This window comes from Symphalangus syndactylus, chromosome 16 (assembly GCF_028878055.3).
Source record: "Symphalangus syndactylus isolate Jambi chromosome 16, NHGRI_mSymSyn1-v2.1_pri, whole genome shotgun sequence".
Taxonomy (NCBI): Eukaryota; Metazoa; Chordata; class Mammalia; order Primates; family Hylobatidae; genus Symphalangus; species Symphalangus syndactylus.
This window is the reverse complement of record NC_072438.2, coordinates 42,767,105-42,788,833: the sequence shown is the minus strand read 5'-3', so window position 1 is coordinate 42,788,833 and position 21,729 is coordinate 42,767,105.

Below are 21,729 nucleotides of genomic sequence, written 5' to 3'. Positions count from 1 at the left end.
CAATTTTTTTTAAAATTTAAAGATAGCCTACTCTCATATAGAGCAGATTTTTTATTTTTTTATTTTTATTTTATTTTATTTTTATTTATTTATTTTTTTGAGATGGAGTCTTGCTGTCACCCAGGCTGGAGTGCAGTGGCGCGATCTTGGCTCACTGCAGGCTCCGCTCCCCTGGGTTCACACCATTCTCCTGCCTCAGCTTCCTGAGTAGCTGGGATTACAGGTGCCCGCCACCTCGCCTGGCTAATTTTTTGTATTTTTAGTAGAGATGGGGTTTCACTGTGTTAGCCAGGATAGTCTCGGTCTCCTGACCTCGTGATCCGCCCACCTTGGCCTCCCAAAGTGCTGGGATTACAGGTGTGAGCCACGGCACCCGGCCCAGATTTTTGAATATATAAAAATAATTCCAAATTTTATTTTACTTTCTCTTGCAAAGGCAAATAATTTTGGAAGTCTTTTTTAAAAGTTAAATCAATGCCATAATATACTCAAATTGTTACAAAGAAGAGTCTATTGTAACACCCTGTGATTTATTGATAGCAGTGAAGAGTCTGGACTTTGGGGCCAGGAATCCTTGCTTCAATTATTAGTTCTACTACACACTAACCACACGATCTTAGGCTACTGTCTTAACCTCATTTCCTATCTGCATAATTGCATAAGAATGCTATCAACTCATGAGTCAGTGCTCCTCAAGTGTTTATGACAGCGATAATGTATAATACAATAAGAACTCACCAAACGTTTAAGACACTATTTCTTAAAAATCAAGACAATGAAAACTTCTTCCTTGGCTGTCCATTTTTCTGCTACAGTAGGTTCAAAATTATTTTTCAGGTAGCCCTGGCCCTGTATAAGCTATTCATCTGACCTCTCTCAGGGGAGTTGGAATAGTCCTCTATTCAGAACATGTCCATGTCGTGGTCCTTGGGTCCCTAACCCTTCTCTCTTCTCATCTGTCAGTTAAGGCTTTGCCTTTAACTGCTAACATAGAGCTACATTTTAAGAGCCCATAATTCAATATGGAAACAAACTCCCCGGCACACTCTATTTCTTGAAAGATTATCAATCAACAATTGGAAGGAAGTGTTGCCAAGAAGCTAGTTGCATCAAATGGTTTCTCTACGGGAACTTTTGTAGAAATTGCACTTGCTTGTAATGCCACTGGTCTACCCTAAGAGACTCTTTATTCATTGAGTGTCATGATTTGGAAGAGATAATAAAATACTGGCTGGTGCTGCCCCCAGAAAGAACCCTGAACCTGCCTTTATTTCAGGAAACTGTACTTAAGGGAATTGATTTAACTGCCAAGTCCACTATAAAGAAAAGAATCGTCTGGAAACAAAGCAGAGCCAGAAAATTAGGAATCGTTGTCTAAATGTAGACATCATCCTCAAAGATTGGGAGGTGGAAAAATAAGGTAATGTCATCAAATTCAGAAAAGTAGGAATTAAAAATTATCATCAATGCATTATTAAATTTTATTATTTTAAAACAAACAAAAAAAGAAAAAAAGAAAAAAGAGATCCTAAAGCTTTGAAGATATTCACTCCATTACACAGCATCTTCTTTTTAAGAACCCTTAGGAGACAACTTTTTTTCTGATACTAATATTAGAAATACTGTCACTTTACTGTATTTGGTGTTTGTCTTAAGGGCAATGTGAAATACATGATTTACTAGATTTTCTTCCCAGAGTTTTCTGTTAAACAGCTTAGCGGCAAAATTGTGGTCAGTGTATGGCAAATGTATAGAATTATATCGTATAAAATTTTGACTAGCCTCATTTGTGGGTGGATTTTCATGTTGTATCTTGTATTTGCTTACTTTTCTTAACTTACTCAATTTATTCTACTTAGGTGTATTGTATATTTCTTATAAAGCCACCTGAATTTGTTTTTGGAACGATGTGACTTAGTATTTAATAACTATGTCACTTATAGTGAAAATTATAAGCCTCTTCATAATTTTATAAAGTACCATGGTATGTAACTAATAAAAAACTAATAATGAAAATATAAATGTTTTGTTGTTGAGACAAAGTTTAAGGTATATTGGGAAACAATGCAATGCAGTTTTATGGGCTTTATCATACAACCAGGGAAATACAGTTTTTGATTACATGTTAGTTTGGATTCTAAGAATTATTCATACAAAACATTTTAAACTGCTTGGAAATACAATAAAGGAAGAAAACTTAATGACATTTGGATTTTCTTTTCACAAAATTTTATTTCCTCAGAACATACAAATTGTTGCTGTACAGCTAAAGATTTTTCTATACATTTCTTAGAAATAAAATTATAAATGTCAAATGGCAATAATATACAAGGATAAGGTAAAGCAAACATAATTTATTAGGGAAATTGATTTTTTTATCAAGTGTTTCTCTTCAATTAAATTTCGCTGTGCCACATTTAGGGTTAATATCACATGAAATATAATTTGTATGTTAATAGGAATATTTTAAGAAAAAATATGAGAGTATAGAGTTATGTGTTTTTTCTTATCCATTTTGACAAAACGCTAAACTGAGAAACTCAAGGAAATATGCTTCCTCAGAACCATAATTATATAAAGTGACTATCATGGTCTTCCTCCATAACCTGTGGGTAAGTGTTAATTTTAAAAGATTACATGACAAGTGAATCATAAGCAAAAAGGGTAGTTCCTTGTGTTTACATACATTTGTCAAAAGAAATTATCTCTCTTTTAGATCGTGCTCTTTGAGTACTCAGAAATGACAAGCAATTGTTACATATGTTCAGCTGACAATGAGTCAGTGTCACTTGAAAGACAAGTAAAAAAATTGGATTAATTTTATTATAAAGAGTTTTACATTTTGCTATTTCTAACATGTCTTTTGGAGATTGATGAATAAGAAATGAGATAAGAGAGCCCTTCAGAAACTACTATTGCTGAATATGGTAGAAAAATTGCTCTTTCTAGAAGATGTATCAAGTTTTTGTCAGGTAAAGCCAGGGAAAATTCTCTTGTGTTATCAACTAATCTTACCAGAGAGGGAATATTATGCAAGATGAATGACATTGCTTTCTCCCTCTCTTAGAACTGTCAGGTGGTTGTGCACCATGCCAATCTAACAAGATTTCTGCACCTTCTTTTTATTTATTTACCAGCTTAGCTGTGAATCTAAAGTATTGTCTGACATTTCCCATCCACTATGCTTCTTCTGGAAGTTTTTCACCATTTTAGAATAATTATTAAATATTTAATGACAACAATAAAACAATCTATTGAAGTTATTTGCTTTGCTATTTTTTTTCATTTTTTTCCTGATTGAAATATCTAACAGTGAGTAGAAGACAACATTTGAATTAAAGGATTATGTATTCTGTTACTTTACCTACTCAAAATCCAAAGCACATAACATATGCTTTCTCACAGAAGAGACCTTGTCTATGTCATTCATTGCCCAAGATTGTTGGTGCTCACTAAATGTGTGTTTAATGAATAAATATAATTCCTAATTCTTTGAAGTACATACTCTTCTGTTAACCATAATCTTATTTTTTTCTTCAATAGCCTTTATTGTTAGTGTTTACAATAGCACGAAATCACAAAACTGTAATTCTGTTTAATATTAATATGCTATGGATTTCATTAGTGTTTTGCCGAGGACAACACTTGCAATAAAAATCAACTTGGTGTGAAATCTCGTTCCGAGAAAAACATTTAAGAAGCCTAGACTTAAGTATACCAAAGTAAACAAACATTAGAAAGAAAATGCCCATTGCAAACAGCATATTTTTCAATCCCCATAGGAGGTATTTAGTGAAGTATTTCAGCGTCTTGACATAACATTTGAGAACATTTGGAACATCTGGAAGATCTTTGGATACTTTTTCTTTTTTTTTTTTTTGAGACGGAGTCTCACTCTGTAGCCCAGGCTGGAGTGCAGTGGTACAATCTAGGCTCACCGCCCCCCAGATTCAAGCGATTCTCCAGCCTCTGCGTCCCGAGTCGCTGGGATTACAGGTGCCCACTACCTTACCTGGCTAATTTTTTGTAGTTTTAGTAGAGACAGTGTTTCACTTGTTGGCCAGGCTGGTCTCAGACTCCTGACCTCAGTTGATCCGCCCACCTCAGCCTCCGGAAGTGCTGGGATTACAAGCATGAGCCACCGCGCCCGACGGATCTTTGGATACTTGTAATAGCTGATCCAATAGCGGTACCTCGGGGAGAAGAAAAGATACATGCTTCAAGCACCTTTGACTGTTAAAACACATAAAAATGATTACAATAAGTCATGTCATTCATTACCTAAAACCCTAAATGACATCTTTTTTTCCACATAGAATAGAATTCATGTTCCTTATCCTGGTCCGCAAAGCTTTCTGCACAGTCACCTGCCCTCAGTTGGCCTTCCACTTAGTCCTCATTGTAAAGCTGCCTCCTTTAGACAAACTCTGCTACAATGGGTCTCTTCTGAGTTCCTTTGAAGGAGCTGTTTTCCCTGCCTGTAATAATCTGCCTTAAGATTCTTCACCTAGTTTGCTACTTTTAATATTCAATTTTCAGTTTGAATGTTACTTTTTCAGCAAATCGCTTTTTGATCATTAAATCTAAAGTAGACTTTCAATTCCTTTCCATTACATCAGCCTGTTGATTTTTTTTTTTTGTCAATCCACGTATGAACTACCTGATAGATACATTCCTGCTTATTGCTTATCTCCTACTGTTATAACATATGCTTTCTCATAGCAGAGACCTTGTCTGTCATTCATTGCCCAGCATGTTGCTGGTGCTCACTAAATATATGTTTAATGAATAAATATAATCCCTAAATTATAAAAAGATAGCTATCTGCTACCTTGATATTATATAATTTGTGTAATAGGACCTCACTGTGTCTCTTTTAAATGATCAGTTGGGTTTATAGATAGAATTGTTGAAATCTCTCAGTTACGTATATGAAAATGTACCCAATTTTTTGTGTATTGCTGGAATAAAAGTTGTTTGATTTCTATACATATGAGTGGAATATAATTTACATCTCCTGATTAAATTTTTGGCTACATTTAGTATGTTCTGTAAATTTCAGGCTCTATCACTATTTTGCGGGTTTCTCCTATATGGCAACTCTTGGCCTAAATGAGTCCACATATTTCAGTTCTACAGAGTAGCTAATATCATCTAATTTTATAAATGAATCTTAATGTAAGAAAATGGTATGCAATTCTTCCTATTTCAAGGTTGTGGTGTTCTATAATTTTATGTTGTCCTGGCATCCATTTTGAATATAGGTTTAACTTTCTTATATTAGAAACAGAGCTTATTCACCCTTGACAGAGTTTCTAGTCTTGCATCTCCTCCCAAGTCCTCAGTGTTGTCAATCCAGATACCTGGCTTATATAATCACCTCCTGGTGACCACCTCTCTCTGGGACATATAGGTACAACCTTCTTGACTGACTCCATCAACCCCCACAACCTTCATGGACTGGGAAGACACGTAACCACCTTTCAGTCACAGTGTGACCACTTAGAGTACATGCCTGCCACCTCTAAAGCTACTTATTAGAACTCCCCTTGGGAGAGCTCCTTGGGTAATACCCTGGATCACAGTAAAGTCCTCCACCCATATATCCATCTCTTTCTGGTTCCCCACTTGCTGATTGAGCATATTGTCCCTGTGAACTTCCCATTGGCCCTTATCAGTCTCCCTCTTCTCCCATGGACCTGTGAGTAATAAACTGCTCCTGTAGTTTCATCTGTTTTTATTGTGTTGCCTCCTCTGGGTCTCACTTAGCTGACACATCCAAACCTAACTTTTCTCCCAGTCAAGAGGATATCTTGGCAGAAATAAACTAGACACAGGTCAGACAAGAGCAACAAGGGCATCTGCCAGTATAAACAAGTTTCCTATGAGAGGGACACCTGGTGACCGGTCAAACACTCAGCCATCAGGCTGTCTGTAGGGTCAAAAAATATTTTGTGAAAGACACCTTGTAAACATCCATGACCAAATTCCCTGGAGGCCTGTCAGGGCAGTGCGAGGGTTTATAGCCACTCTCCAGAGAGACTTCTAGATAAAATCAGAGAGAAATCCAACAAAGGTGAAAGCTTTTTGCACAATATCAACAATCATTTCTTAAAAGTAAGGCACAATAAAAAATCACTTTTTTTGCATATTGTCATGACAATAAATGTGAGACTAGAGTAAGAAAATTAAATCATTTATGTAAATTATAACAGATACTAATGTACATATGTCCCAAAGTTAAAAAATCAAGGTGAAGACATGATACTGAACAAAATATTATTAGAGTTTTGCTAAATAGAAAAATTGAGTTTGCTATCTGGAAACAAGGCAAATTTGTTTACTGGAAGAGAATTGGACTGGAGGAAAAATCAAAACCAATATAACAAGGCAAACTCTAGCCAAGCAACAAAGAAAAAAATTCCACTAGCTTTTATTTTTGAATCTGAAAGCAGTGTTGTAATGCAAGGTTGCAGGATTATTTCTATATTGCTTTATTCCTTCATTAATGAGATATGGATAATCCATTTCTTATTAATCTTTTAGTACAGCTAAAAGGAAGGATTGAAGTGACATATTTGCTTTGATAGAGCAGATGTATGATTCAATTAGAATGACAAGTACAGAGATGCAAAGTTATAGGTCATACTTGAAACCTGTGGTCTCCCTTAGTGAAAGTCAAAGTTCATATCTTGAAGATGGAAATTTGACCCTTGTTTGGAGAAGAAGCTCAGAGAGTCTATTATAAGTGATTTTTAAAATTAAATATCAGTTTTGTTTTATATAGAGAGTGACTTAGAAATATTTTAACACTATTTCTTCCTTTCTCCTGTACTTCATGTATACTAATTTATTATAAAATAATTGGATCAAACATAATACAAACAGTAAATATGTTCTTAAACCATATGTCGCAAGGAATAAAAAGTGAGGTAACATGCTTACATACTGTGTATATTCTAAAGTCCCATTCATGACCATTTTATCTTTGTTTCAGGGACGTAGCTGGTAGAAACACAGATCCACTTATTAGAACTATTTGCAATCACAGCATCAACTAATATGATTTTACCTGCTCTTTTCTTACATACCACTGTCACCAATGACTTCTTTCCTAGTGATGTGGTTCTAGCTAATTTTTCTTAATAGAGTAATCTTCCCCTTAAGCAGAAAAATATATGTTGAGATCATATAGACAAGCAATTTCAAGCTGTAACTATGTGAGCAATTGTGTTTGACGGGCCCCCACAAAAACTACAACATAGTATTCTCTTTACAGTGGGCATCATCATTATAGAAAAGGACCCTCTTTTCAATGTTCCAAAGCATAAAGCATAGAAAATAAAATAATAGTTTTCATGTAATTATTACAGTATCTCTAGCTCCATTTTCATTCTAATATACTTAACATGTAACTGGATTTACTTAGGATCATAAATGTGTAATTTAAAGCGATTTACTCATGAAAATGAGATGGCTCATTTGTTTATGAATAAACTCAGTATTTCAAGGTTGATCATTCCATTTTATGTTTTAGCATTACGACACAGGCAGAGTTTATGTAGCCAGAGCAGTAACATTAAGTGAGACAAATATAAAAATGAATTTGTTGGTTCTGCAGTGAAAAATCAACTTAGAAATATTTATTCTAGGCACTGAATCCATTATAATTCAATATAAACCTTCATTTCAAATATCTATTTTTGTTTATTCCATACTACCTATGTTACCTTTGAGCAATGGTTCTCAAACTTGAGTGTGCATCAAGTATCAAGAGAGCTTGATAAAGCACGGACCTCTGTGGCATCCAGAGTTTCTGAATTTCTAGGTCTGAAGTGGGGCCCAAAACTGCATTTCTAACGACATCTCAGGGGATACTGATGCTTCTGGCTCAGGGACCAGAGTTCGAGAAACTGCTTTGGATAAATTTAATGTTTTGTCTCTCATCTATCTAACCTGTGAAATAATGATGTTAAGCTGAACATCATTTGTTTATTGAACAAATGATTGTTCAACAAACATACATTAAGTGACTCGTGTGTCAAGTACTATGTGTGGCATGGCCCCTGCCTTTGAGAAGAGCTCAGAGAAGAAAGTGATTAATTCTCCTTGTGGTAGAATTGGGGAACACTTCATACCGGAGATGAAATGTTCAAAGCCTTATTGGTTTTTGAAATAGTCTTTGATATAGTTTGAATATCTGTCTCCATGAAATCTCATGTTAAATTGGAATCTCAGTGTTGGAGATAGGATCTGGTGGGAGGTGTTTGAGTCAAGCGGGTTGGGGGGATCTCTCATAGCTTGGCACTATCTTTGTGATGTGAGTGAGTTCTCTCGAGGTCTGGTAGTTTACGTGTCGCTACCCCCACTCTCTCTTGTTCTTGCTCTTGCCACGTGAGATGCATGCTCCCCCTTCACCTTAGGCCATAATTGTGAGCTTCCTGAGGCCTCCCCAGAAGCTGAGCTGATGCCAGTGTCATGCTTGTATATCCTGCAGAACCATGAGCAAATTAAACCTCTTTTCTTTAGAAATTACCAGTCTCAGGTATTCCTACGATCAACACAAAGAATGGCCTAATGCAGGCTTGTGGTAAAAAGTTAAATCACATTGAAATATGTAAATTTAGAAAAAATTATCTCTAGTCCTCTATTCTCACCTCTACTTCATCTCAGAATTCCCACTTTATAGATATAAAACTATCAATAGTTTAATGAAAAATCTGCCAAAATGTCTCTAAGTTTTCCTGCCTTCTGGAGCGATTTAATATAGCCAAATAAAATGACCTAAGCTCTATAGCTCATATACTATCAAAAGTTGAGTAAATATTTCCAAACATTGCCTAGGATTCCCCAGTATGTAGGGAATGTTTTGCTGTTAGCTCTGGCTCCAAATTCTTGATATTGGCTCCATTTCGATTCTGCACTCTTCGTTTTTGCTTCTTTGATTACTGTCTTTTCTTTGCCCTGCATTGCTTAATGCACAGACATCTTTATAACTTCCTTCCCCAAAGCACCACACATCCAAGGCTGTTGTGTATAACACACTTACACTACATATCTTAAGTTAAAAATGAATAATTTCAGCACTGAAAAGGAAACAAGTTCAAAATGAAATGTTAAGTATTATAGTTTCAAAAACTAAACCAGACATTCCTCACAACAAGAAATCTATAAGGGCTGTGTATCTGTTCTTACCATGGGATCTACTGCTGTATCGTTAGAAAATCTTCTCTTCCTATCAGAGAGCTTTAACTAATGTCCATGACACTCACTCTTAATTTAGGGGCAACCAGTGGTCACCCTCAAATTCCCGTTACTCTGTCATGTAAAGTATGTTTCTATTATGCTAAACATCAATCTCTTCTCAATTAGACTACTTACGTGTCTTACATTTTATAATTATAATCTATTGTTCTCTTAAATTGGGCTTATACCCTTAGAAGCACAAAGCAGAAGTTTTAAAAACATCTATTTGTTCAATAGCATACATTATCAGGTTTATTCATACGTCACAGTTCCAATTCATTTACGATATTTTGGATTGTAAACAATTTCTGTATAATACATTTCTAGAGGTGGAATTGCTGAGCTTATTTTTTAAATTGTATTTTTAAAAAGATTATTCAAAGCAGCACGGTGTGGTGGCTTACACCTATAAGCCCAGCATTTTGGGAAGCCGAAGTGGGTGGATCACTTGAGGCCAGGAGTTCAAGACCAGCCTGGCCAACATGGCAAAACCCTGCCTCTACTAAAAAATACAAATATTAGCTGGGTGTGGTGGCACATGCCTGTATTCCCAGCTACGTGATACTTGGGAGGCTGAGGCATGAGAATCACTTGAACCCAGGAGGCAGAGACTGCAGTGAGCTGAGATCGTGCCACTGTACTCCAGCCTGGATGACAGAGCAAGAAGCTGTCTCACAAAAAACAAAAAACAAAAAAAAAAAAAAAAAAGAAAGAAAAAACAAAGATTATTCAAAGCAAACAAAGTTATAAGTTTATGGCAGAGATATCAGGCAACCTTTTGAGTGAGCATCTAAGACATAACATCAATAATCTTGAGAAATTATGAAGATATGAATGAAAGTAGTGAATGTGAATATGAACTTTGGATTTACATTTAGGTGATAGAATTTATAATACTATAAGAAAGATTGGATATAAAGGATGAGAAAGAGGATGTGTTTGAAAATAAATTCCTTGATTCTTTTTGGGGTTATTAGATGAGTGGTTATGTCATTAACTTTTCTTTTTTCTTTTTTTGAGGTGGAGTCTTCCTCTGTGGCGCTGGCTGGAGTGCAATGGTGCTGTATCAGTTCACTGCAAACTCTACCTCCCAGGTTCAAGCGATTCTCCTGCCTCAGTCTCCTGAGTAGCTGAGATTACAGGCATGCACCATCACACCTGGCTAATTTTTGTATTTTTAGTAGAGACAGGGTTTCACCATGTTGGCCAGGCTGGTCTCGAACTCCTGACCTCAAGTGATCCACCTGCCTTGACCTCCCAAAGTTTTTCATTAACTTTTTTACCTCTATTATCTCATATTTCAGACTTTGTTTCCATGTCAATTGTATGATTAAGACTTGATATATATCAAGAATGTGGCTGTTGAGAGGTGGGCTATTAACATACATTAGGCCCAAAGTTAGACTGAGAAATGCAAGTCTTTTATCTAAACTATGATAAGCATGTTTTATGTATCAAAATAATCTTTGTTTGTTTTTACCTGGCTGAAAATAGTAAACAGTTGATAAAAATTCACATTTAGAAAAAGAATAAAATGTTTACCACATGATTTCTAGTGACAAAGAAAGCCAAGTGATGTAATAGGATCAAAGAGAGATGTTGCTCCAGTGTACACGTAGGACATGATGATACACATCAGCAGAATATATGTGAGATACGAGAGATCTGTAATGACACCAGGAAATCCAGTACCACATTTGAATACATGCAGAAGTTGACAACAAAGTATAACCGTGGTAAATGGAAAAGTTGTTAAATAGACAGATTAAAAGTTTGTTACCTAGAGAGATTAAAGAAGAATTAAATATATGTTATCAGAGGCAAGTTCATAACTTTAATTAATTCAACTCTCTTTTTCTCTCATAGGAAAACATGAGGTAGAATTTTTAAGTGACTTGTGATAGATTAAGTTAAAAATTGCAGGAAAAATATAAAAGTAAAACAATAGTATACAGCAATTTTTCTTAACTATTGGAGTGCTCCCTTCTGCTGAAACTACGGTCGCTCCTCAAATTAATGCAAATAAGCATACAGACATGTAGATTTGAAATAGTCCTAATAAATGCTGCTTTAACAAGGATTATTTCTGAATGTGTGTGCTAAATAACACTCTGTATAAATGTGTGGACTTTGAAGCAATATAGAGAGAAATTATTTTCCACAACCTGCAACTAAAGTGGTTCGTCGCACGATAAAAGGAAAAAAATCATATTGACTTTTCAAGGCATTTTTTATAATAAAAATATATCATCTGTAACAGCTATACACAATGTAACGAGAAGACTCTGTGCTTTGGGGTAAGTCTCCACGGATTCAAATGCTTAAAAAAGATTTAGGATTTCTTTGATTCCATTTTATGCTCTAAAATCAAGTATCTTGAGAATATTTTGCCTTTCATTAGACTAACCTCTTAAAGTTTTGTTAGTCTTAAAGAATTTATAGGCTCTGGCCGGGCGCGGTGGCTCACGCGTGTAATCCCAGCACTCTGGGAGGCCGAGGCGGGCGGATCACGAGGTCAGGAGATCGAGACCACGGTGAAACCCCGTCTCTACTAAAAATACAAAAAAAATTAGCCGGGCGTGGTGGCGGGCGCCTGTAGTCCCAGCTACTTGGAGAGGCTGAGGCAGGAGAATGGCGTGAACCTGGGAGGCGGAGCTTGCAGTGAGCCGAGATTGCGCCACTGCACTCCAGCCTGGGCAACAGAGAGAGACTCCGTCTCAAAAAAAAAAAAAAGAATTTATAGGCTCGGCACAGTGGCTCATGCCTGTAATCCCGGCACTTTGGGAGCCTGAGGTGGGCAGATAAACTGAGGTCAGGAGTTCGAGACCAGCCCGGCCAACATGGTGAAACCCCATCTCTACTAACAATACAAAAAAATTACCCGGGAGTGGCGGTGGGCACCTGTAATCCCAGCTACTCGGAAGGCTGAGACCGGAGAATAGCTTGAACTCGGGAGGCAGAGGTTGCAGTGAGCCAAGATCAGGCCACTACACTCCAGTGTGGGTGACAAGAGTGAAACTCCGTCTCAAAAAAAAAAAAAAAAAAAATCGAAATTTTATAAAAGTAGAAGGCAGTTTGTCTTGTAAAATTATATTTATTTCTTTTATGGTGTCAGAACAATAAATTATATACTTTTCTAAAAAGTGCATATGCTATTGGTTTCTGTTTTTGTTGTTGTTACTTAGGTAAAAGATTTCACCTATGAAAACAAAAATCTTGTGTTCTCTGAGGCACTATTTTCTGATGACATTACATTTTATTCCCCTTTTGAAATGTGCTTATTGAGATACTATTCACATACCATAAAATTCACTAGCTTTTACTATATAGACAGTTTAAAATATTTTTCCTGACCTCGTGATCCGCCCGCTTTGGTCTCTCAAAGTGCTGGGATTGCAGGCGTGAGCCACCACGCCCGGCCGAGACCATCCTGGCTAACACGGTGAAATCCCATCTCTACTAAAGAAAAAAATACAAAAAATTAGCCAGGGGTCGTGGCGGGCGCCTGTAGTCCCAACTGAGGCTGAGGCAGGAGAACGGCGTGAACCCGGGAGGCGGAGCTTGCCGTGAGCCCAGATCGCACCACTGCACTCCAGCCGGGGCGACAGAGTGAGATTTCGTCTCAAAAAAATAAATAAATAAAAAATAAAAATATTTTCATCATCCATAAAATGGAGGTCTCAGGAAACTTAAAATCATGGCAGAAGGGGAAACAAACTCTTCCTTCTTCACATAGCAACAGCAAGGAGAAGTGCCAAAGAGGCGGGAAAAGCCCCTTATAAAATCAGCAGATCTTGTGAGAACTCACTTACTATCATAAGAACAGCATGGAGGTAACTGCTCCCACTATTCAATTACCTCCCACTGGGCACCTCCCATGACATATGAGGATTATGGGAACTACAATTCAAGATGAGATTTGGGTGAGGACACAGCCAAACCATATCAGATGGTTTCCTCTTAATATATGTAGCCTTTTGATTCTGGGGACTTCCCCGTAGGGTAGTCAAAGCAAGTATTTTTATTGCTATTTACAGGTGAAAGACTGAATAATAACAGGTAAGCAGGTTTAGAACTCATCCTTCCTGACTCCTAGTCAAGGAATTTTTCTTTATACTGCTCTTCAGAAGACTGTGTCACTTGTTTGCATAGAGTCAACCACATGTTTAACCTCCAGACCAATAAAACTGAGTGACAATAAATCATAGTTTATTTTGGTAGTATATGTTTTTAGGAGAGTTCTAAAAAGAAACCAACAGGAAACTTGAGTTTCTCTGCTGTTATAATTTGAATGTTTCTGTTCCTCTAAAATTCACATGTTGAAACTTAATCACCAAGATGATGGTATTAGGAGGTGGGGCATTTGAAAGATGATTAGGTCATGAGGATGAGACTCTCAGGAATGAGGTTAGTACCCTTATGGAAGAGGCCCTCAGGAGCTGCCTCACCGCTTCTGTCATATGAGAACACAGCAAGAAGGCAACATTTATGAACCAGGAAATGGACCCTCACAAAATATTGAATCTGCTGACACCTTTATTTTGGATTTCCCAACTTCTAGAACTGTGAGAAATAAATTTCTGTTTATAAACCATCCAGTCTATAGCATTTGTTATAGCAGCTTGATTGGACTAAGGAACCTGAAGAGAATGGCTTACTCTACTCCATAACTTCACATCAAACATGACTCACATCAAACATACCCGTCTTATTCCAATGACCTTTTTAATCTTGATGAATTAATAAGAATGAAAATGAAAGTGACAGCAGCTGGGAGCTGTCTGAAGGGATGTTTTATGTCATTATAGCTCCAACAAAAGTACCATAACTGTCATTAGCATTAGGTGGTAGCCCCCAGGGAGCAAATCCACTACCTGAAATGTTTCTTCCATTCTATGGAATTGTTTGAGAATTCAGTTCAGAGTCTAAGGTCATTTCTATGACAAAAGAGCTTAGGAACTGTATGACAAAATATCCTAGATGATATTTTTGTTGTTATAAACTAATGGATATATTTAATGGCTTATCTAGCAAGTATACTTTGTCTAATAACATTGCCAAAATATTAATAAAATTAGGTTGCGTTTGTCTAGATTTGTTTACCATGAAATATCATAGCTAATGTGAGAAAGCATTTTTTCCTCTGAATCATTTAAAATTAACATTTTTTCTTCCTAATTGGCTGATTTTTTACAAATGGCTCTTATGGATTTCTATTTAATGTCTCACACTTTCCTTCTGTGGTTGGTTAAGCAGGCATTGTTATCCTAGTTTTCTAAATGAGGTAAGGGGGTATCAGAGAAGTTGAAATAATTCAAATATTTGGCACAACTGTAGGAGTGAAGAAAAGTGGTAAACACCTGAGTCTGTCTCTTGAGTCAGTGATCTTTCCTCTACTCTAGTGAAGTTCAATGTCTTGCTCCACAAACCCTTGCTCTCTTCTTATAACTCCAAACACTCCATAGCAATGGGTTGTGGGCATTTGAAAAATTTCAACTTGCTAACAAATGGCCATTTGCTGAGTCCTAAATTTATGGCAGGCACAGTGCCAAGCAGGTTAGATGCATAATTAATGCTCAAGGCACCCTATATTCCAGATGTCTTCATCCCATTTTACAGTAAGGATAATTGACTTTTGAAGAAGTTAAATAACTAGCCCAAAGCCACATAGCTACTCTCAAATGAACACCAGAAAAATTTTATCCTCTCTAATACATGCCAGAAATTTGGGAAAGGAAGACCAAGAATTTATTCTACTCATCAAGAGTGAGGTTTTAAATATGCATCACTTTTTCATATTTGAAGAAAAGAAATTATGGAGAAGGAAGCAGAAGGATGCCTGAGAATCAAGGTAGCATTGTTTATTCCCTCAACTCTTCAAATGCGCTGTTAGTTCATTGAATGGCAAAGTCGTGCCTGATTTATCTTTAAGTTCCAACTGGTCTGATAATTTGAGAATAATAGAAGCTCATTACATATTTGTGGAAATAATATTTTAGAAGCAGAATTTTGGAAAACTTGTGTATGTGCAACTGTCCCCTTCAGGGATCTGCTTGTATTTTATTGGCTCTCCATTGCTCCTGTACACACCCTTGCCTTCATGTTACAGACTCCTGCTGCTCCCTGCCTTAAAGCTTTTTCCTGCAAAAAGAGCAGGTATGTCCCTTGTGCAAAGCAGAATGAGAACGCCGGAGAGTTATTCTTCCAGAGTAATGACACGTGGGAGTCATTGGAAAAGTAACCCACCGTCTTACTCCTTGGGTGGGAAAAGTCTGAGGAATGTTCTAGTGTTACTTCGAGGTCCTCAGCTGGACTAAGTCCCTACTACCCCTCTAGGATATCTGCTCATTTACAACCCTGTTTTGTCACCCTTTTCTTCTCTGTCTCAACTCTGCAATCTACTGTGTGTTCTGAGATTGCCTCCCAAATAAAGTCCTTGCACTAAAATTCAGGGTTTGCTTCTGGGGAAACCCCCAAAAGCTATCTTCCTCAAAGTTTCAAAACAAGCCATTCAGAAGGCTGTGTGTAATAGATAATAATAGCTAGCACTTATTAGTGAACATTTACTATTTGAAAGATACAAATTGTTCATGTCTCACAATTCTAATAAGAAGATAATAGTAATTATTGCTATTTTACAGATGAGAATACTAAGGCACAAGTTGATTAAGCAGTGTGCTCAAATGTCACAGCTACTGATGATCAACATTGAGATTCTAACTCCATAATCCAATCAGCTTTTTGATTTTAGAAAAGGTCTTGCTCTAATTATGATTAAAAATAATTGATTTACCATCAGAATGCTTGTTGAATATGATACTTTGGAGACTTGAGTATATTATTTTGCTTAAGTAATGCAAATGTGTGCATTTATTATTCAGTATATGTGATCACAACATTTATAACAAAAGCAACTTGTGTGTAGGGATGTTGTCAAATTTCTGGCAAACTTGGACTATGAAGAGAGGATTTGTGTAAATTTCGGCTTTCAATGAAGCACAACAAGGACGTGTATTATCAGAGTTGATTCCTTCTGACTTGATACCCCATAGTATTTCAGTTATATAATTAATCAGGTTTTTCTTTTCTTCCCTCTACTTCTTCTGTTCTTCCTTCTCAGCTTTCCTCATTCTCTTCTTTCCACTCTATCCTTTCGCTTACTCTTCCTTCTCCTCTCTTTTGCTGTTTTTACAATGGTTCCAGAGAACTTAGTTTTCCTTCTTTCTTTCCTTCCTTCCTTCCTTCCTTCCCTCCCTCCCTCCATCCTTTCCTTCTTTCTTTCAATCACATTACAATGTTAATTATTAAAATTCAACAATTAATAAGAGTTAAGGAATTACAGTAAACTAAGAGAATCATTAGATATCTATTAATCATCACTGATTGAGATTGCCAGAAGGACTGCTGTACACATTAGATTTCATAGAACGATGTGCATGGATTGGATTTTCTCTTTTTGCCACAGTAAGTGAAAAGGAAATGCATCATTAGCTATAAGAAAATCATATAAGCACAAAATGATAAAGTAGCCAACTGTGAACAAACACTACACATTTAAAACATTACATTTTCAGAGCCAGTGGGAGAGAGGTTTTCTAAAATGCCAGGAAGTCAAATGTGAATATAAGCCACATAAGTGTACAAAAATGTAGGATTGGAGGTAGGAGGGGGAGTGTGAAAAGCACTCTTAAAACAGTGACTATTCCTGGACATAATTTTTTTAACATTCAGATGAGTACACTACTTAATAAAAATTATTAATTGGAAATACATAGTTATTTAAATACTATAAATAATTTCTAGGCAAAGAGTTTACTAAGAGGTTAATTTATTTCTAGATTTAAATTAGTTCTACTTCAGAATTAATATATAACCCATCATCAAATTTCCAGAATGTACTCTGTTCTTCAATATGAATTATTAAACTTTCCTTAAGTATACAGACATTATTGCAAGTATATTTTTCACTCTATTAATACACATTCTTATGTTAATGAAACCAGTATATTTTTAATAAAATAGAATTTCGTGAGGAATTTCTTATAGCATGAAGATGTAAAATTATATAAGGTTTATGGAAACTCAAGATTAACTTGCAACCACATATATAGTTTAGAAGAATGCCTATCTACTTCACCGTCTATCTCTCTCTATTGCTTTTTGTAGCGCTGATATTAATCTTGTTACCAAAATCTTTCTTTCAGGTTTCACAATATATATACACTGATATGTCACATTTTTTGACTCCTAGGAGATACGGAGTCATCCTTGTGGCTTCTAAGCCTTCTTGGTTTAAATTCTTTGATGGAATAAAATGATTAATAATATATTTTCTAATTACTGAAAAGGGAACTAATACCACATGACCAATTGTGTTTGGTGTCCCTGAAACCAACTCTAATTGGGAGAGTGACTGGAAGATTCCTAGTTGAGGTATGGCTTGAAAATAGCTAATAAACATTTGTAATCTACGTTGAACATACACTTTAAGGAATATATTGCATAATACACATCTGAAGGAAAACAGTTTGTACTTTTTATGTAGAGATATGCTTTATGAAGTCTACTGTGTTTTCAGTTTGCATGGTCTGATTTATCCTCATCTTTCTAGAAAAAAATATTTCCTCTTAAGACACTTAGTAATTTTTACCTGATGTTATATTCATATTGTATATATGAACATATACAATTCTCTACTAGACAAAATATGCCCTTGTATATATTACAGTAAATTAGCACAGTATTCTGAAAATGTTAGATACAATTAATGCACGTTGAAATAATGAATAAGAAAAAAATCTGATGAATGGGTTACATGATTCAGAGCAGGCAGAGTGGGAACATAGTTTTACTTTGCCACTCTGTTTTTTTGTTTTGTTTTGTTTTGTTTTGTTTTGACTGATGGCAAGTCCCCACATTTTTCTGCACTAGAGTTCCATCATTTCCAAAATAAAGGTCTGGGACTAGATACCCCAAAGGCCCCTTTTGGCACTGACTTCCTATGAATTTATCAGAGGGGGGAAAGCAGAGTAATGAAAGTGCAGGGAAGAAAAGAGGTTATTATTACAAGCATTTTGATAAATAAATGTTGCCTCTCATTAGATTTCACTAGAATAAACTTCATTTTCACTGAGATAGTAAACATCATGACACAGAAAATTATTTTGACAGATTTAATGCAGTTTTTTTACTTATTTTAAGATTATTTCTGATTGCAAAGATTATTTTCTGACATATGTGTGTATTCAATATCTTAAATATGGAGACAAAAAGAACAAAGAAGGAAATAGATTATTCATAATTTCACCACCAGATAGAATACCTGTTAATATTTTAGAGAATTCTATCATCTTAGTATATCTCTATATCCTTTTAAAAGTCAACATCCATGGTCTATCCATTTATGTATATATTTATTTACTCATCTATTTTCCTGTCAATAAAGACAAATACGTTATTTATAGACATGCACAATGCAATATCGCATCCATTCATTTAAATCTATCCCAATTTTCTAATCTCAGTTAAATGACTCTGAAGACATTATTTTAATAGCCATTGTGATGACTAAAATTGTCTGTTCGGCCACTTTGAATTTCTCCTCTTTCCTTCTTTTGGTAATAGATATTTTCTTCTTTATGATGAATTAGTTCCGAGTAGTTCAGACCCAATGCCATAAGTCTGGGCACATGACTAAGCCATGGCCAGTCAGAACACTACATTCCTGGCTGCAGTAGTTTAAGAGAAAGCAAATAAAACCAGAACAACTAGTATGGATGAATGCTTCTATGGTGTTTTGGTGAAACCACTGGAAGATAGGTAGTATTCCCTTGGAAGGAGTAGTTATAAGATTGATGTAAGTCTATTTGCCAAAGAAAAAAGTCCACACAGAAAATAACAGTATTGAGGGATGGTATAAGGCCAGTAAGACTTTGGATATCTTCTGATTCTCTGGTTCAGTCAATGCCTGAAACTAGTATAACTATGAACTTCCTATTATGAGAGTTGATGGAGTCCCCCACCACCTCCTTTGTTCAATGAGTTAGGTTTTCATGCCTTACAAAAGAAACTGTCCTGACTAGTACATTTAGATAAGTGGCATATGAAATCTAACATATTTTCCTGTTTATAGTATTGGATGTATCTATCTTTCTTCTATAATAATATAATAATGCATTTTTGTAATTTAGTCTTTGCCTATATATCTGAAGAATGAAGTAGGACAGTACAGGGATAGTCTCCTGAAAACGAAATGTACAGAATAAAGTGTGTGTGTGTGTGTGTGTGTGTTTCTTATTCTATGTCTGTTATCAAAATGCTACTCAGGGACAGCCTCGGTGGCTCACACCTCTAATCCCAGCACTTTTGTAGGCCAAGGCACTGTAATAGCTTTAGACTCTATAGTCCCAACTTTTAAAAAAGACATCAAATCTAGTTTTTGTTTTGCCTAAAGTAAAACTCGAGTATCTGTGGCCTGGCATGGTGGCTCATGCCTGTAACCCTAGCACTTTGAGAGGCCAAGGTGGGCAGATCATCTGAGGTCAGGAGTTTGAGACCAGCCTGGCCAACATGGTGAAACCCCATCTCTACTAAAAATACAAAAATTAGCCAAGCCTGGTAGTGCATGCCTGTAATCTCAGCTACTTGGGTGGCTGAGGCAGGAGAATAACTTGAACCCAGGGAGATGGAGGTTGCGGTGAGCCAAGATGGCACCACTGCGCTCCAGACTGGGAGACAGAGCGAGACTCCGTCTCAAAACAAACAAACAAAAGGACCAAAAAAACAAAAACAAAATGACGTTCAGATAATTGGACAGCTTGATTGTTATCAACACTAATCTTTGAGGTAGAAGCTTCAGGGCTAATGGCTTGCAGCATAAAGCACCTCAAGTTCATTATCTATTATACATTAAATTAATTGGATGGTGCTGAATCTTCCTTTGTCTGGCAACCCTGTGGTTTTCAGGCTCACTCTGTCATCATACAAAGCCATATAGATGACAATTAAATATCCCTCCCTTCTCTAGCTTGTTTGTTGGGGACACGGAAGCATCAAAGTCAGGAGGGACACACAAATGGCTATTTTTCTCTTTCTCCACCTTGATATTCAACTTTCTTTTTCTCTCCTTTTACAAATATAATTTTCTCTCATCTAAATATCACTCTCTCCCTCCCTCAAGTTGAACTGAGAACAGGAAGAAGAAATTCAAGAAGAGAAGGAAAGTTTTTTTAATATTGCTACTTTTGTGAATAGACCTTGAATTATCTAGGCCGGGAGTTTAAACACTCTTGAGAACTGTTGTGTTCTTTGAACTTCTCACCAACGGGAGTCCCTCCACTCTTGCTCATCTCTCCTTTAGTTACATTGACAATGGCAAATACTCTCTGCTACCACTGGTTGCTTGTTCCTATCACAGCCTCTATTACTCTGTTGAGATAGTCTCTGCTAAAAAGAAGGTTACTGTAACATATTACATAGTACATGATTGGTAAATAGTGGAATGATATCAATATAACAGAAGAAGTTTCAGAAGGTCATATGTGAGTTTGTTTTTTGGCATATTTATATTTTTGTCCACCAGTATAAGCGGTTGAACACAAAGTACACTAACAGAGTTAATCACAGCAAACTACTGAAGCATGCGGTTGCAGATATGATACCCAATCAATGCACGTTCTCCTTCTTGGCCTAGCTTGGCCATATGCTCTGCCTGGGAAATGCTTATTGCATTATTATCTCTATTCTGTGTTCATTTTGCCCTTCTCTCCATAATTTCTCAGTCTCAAGCCTTCCTATGTGCCCTACCATTGTATGCCCTTTGTCTTAAAGATAAAACCCTTCATTTACTATTGCATTTATTTATCCAGAATTTAACATTTGCTTTTACATGTTAGAATTATCCAGCTCCTTTGCAATTATGTGTGTGTGTGTGTGTGTGTGTGTGTGTGTATTTCTATTCTTTTTTTAGTAATAAGATTACAAAGGTTGCCTGGGTTTTGTCACCTCTCTCTAAACTTTTTATCGCATAAGCTCAGGTTATTACTATTTTAAATTTTTTTTGAGATGGAATCTCGCTATGTCTCCAGGCTGGAGCGCAGTGGCTCAATCTCGGCTCACTGCAACTTCTGCCTCCTGTGTTCAAGCGATTCTCTCACCTCAGCCTTGCAAGTAGTTGGGATTACAGGCATGCTCCACCACGCCCAGCTAATTTTTGTATTTTTAGTAGAGACGGGGTTTCATCATGTTGGCCAGGATGGTCTCGATCTCCTGACCTCGTGATCTGCCTGCCTTGGCCTCCCAAAGTGCTGGGATTACAGGCATGAGCCACTGCACCCGGTCAAGCTCAGGTTATTTTTGCAGGTCATTCAGGATGACATATTTTATTACTACAAATGCCTGTACCTTTATCTTCTCTCTTATGAGGCCTGCTACACCTTCCGGGTGACCCTTTTTGACAGCAGAACCTAAGACGAGTTAACGTTG